Source organism: Nannospalax galili, unplaced genomic scaffold (genome assembly GCF_000622305.1).
Source record: "Nannospalax galili isolate Female #2095 unplaced genomic scaffold, S.galili_v1.0 scaffold140, whole genome shotgun sequence".
Lineage (NCBI taxonomy): Eukaryota > Metazoa > Chordata > Mammalia > Rodentia > Spalacidae > Nannospalax > Nannospalax galili.
This window is the reverse complement of record NW_008352267.1, coordinates 13,138,496-13,140,138: the sequence shown is the minus strand read 5'-3', so window position 1 is coordinate 13,140,138 and position 1,643 is coordinate 13,138,496.

The window sequence follows — 1,643 nt, the reverse complement described above, 5'->3', positions numbered from 1 at the left end:
CACCTGAAGGGAGTTGTAACATTTTTCTTGTTTTGAAGTTATTGGTTTGTGAAATGCTTGCTTTGAAACTATTGGTTGTATAAACGCGGCTTTTGTGTAACGGTTGTGGGAGCCTATATAATCTTTACCTGAAATTGCCTCGGGGTCGATCGCTCTAACCAGACCTGCGTGTCTTGGAAGGATGGTCGGCCCCAGCTAGCTGGTTTAATAAAACTCTGCTTGATTTTTGCATCTCCATACTCGTGCATTTGTTCTCCTGAAGAGACCTACCAAGTCACGGACCCTAACAACCCCTTCACACACACACAGTTTTTGCTTACAAAGAGGTCACATCCTAGTATGTCAAGGAAAGTCTGCATGCTCAGGGTCAGTCAGTTTTCCTATGATGACAAGGACTGGCTTCCACAGAAAAAAAGGGACACCATCATACAAAGTTCTGCTTTAGGATGGTCAAAGAACTAAAAATACTCATGGTAGGTACAGCTGATTATTTTAGTAACTTCTGTGTTAGTCAATTTTAAGTTTGAAATCCCTAAGAAAAATGATTATTGATTTGCCCACATTTGTTGTCCACGATCAAACAAAGGAAAAATGAAAATGCTAAATAAAAGTATTGTTAGGACTGAAAAATCACTAATCATAATTCTAGCCCTTTTGAATTGCTGCCTAGTGGCGCCTTCATATATAACTACATATAAATGAGATAAACTTGATAGGGAATAAATATACGAGAATTATTTTAATCTATAAAGCTAACTTTTTTCTATTTATGCTTTATATTTATCCTATGGAGACCATTTTAGCTTGTGTTTAGCTTGTGTTCAGCAGGTCAATGCAGCTAGGGTATAGTCTTATACTCAGTTAAACAGAGCATTACTGTGATGGTATGTTAAAGTGCAAGTACAGAATCATAGCCTGGAAGTGAAGCTTATCCTCTATAATCTGAATGGGCTGGCTCAATCAGTTAAATCACTTAAAAGGAGAATCAGGCTTCCTTAAGGAAGAGAATTTTCTCCCTGAGACAGAACCTTTAGTTCCTGCGGGAGTGGCAGAGCTTTAAAATCATGGACTTGCCTAGCCAGCACCCATAATTACATGAGCTAATCTATGCAAAACTTTAAAATATGTATCTTCTACTTATTCTGTTTCTGTAGTTGAATTCTGACTGGTGAAAAACCAGTTGTACTTTAGAGTTTTCCAACATACTGGAAGAGAACAAAGAGACAGCAAAGAAGCACATGCCTCACAGACAAATGGCTTACTTACATTGCTCTCTAAAACTACTGAGCTGAATAGATGACAAGAATCCCATAGCCAGTTAAAAAAGGAACATGATATGAAGTCAAATTGAGGTTTAAGCCTACAACTGCTTTAAGGACCTATGCACAGGTTAATAATAACAAAATTTGGATTGAGACAGAATACCTGAAATCTGGTGTGTGTGTGGGGGGATACAGGGGGAAGGATGTCTAAATTTGATTAATATGTATTACATGAAAAGCACAAAACTCAATGTAGGTGTCAAAAATTTTGGATTGATCAAGATGCTTATTTTCATTTACTAAAGTGAAAAGCATTTTTTTATATTCTCTAAAATATATTTTAGAATTTAAAGTTCAGAAGATTGATAGTGACATTTTCTT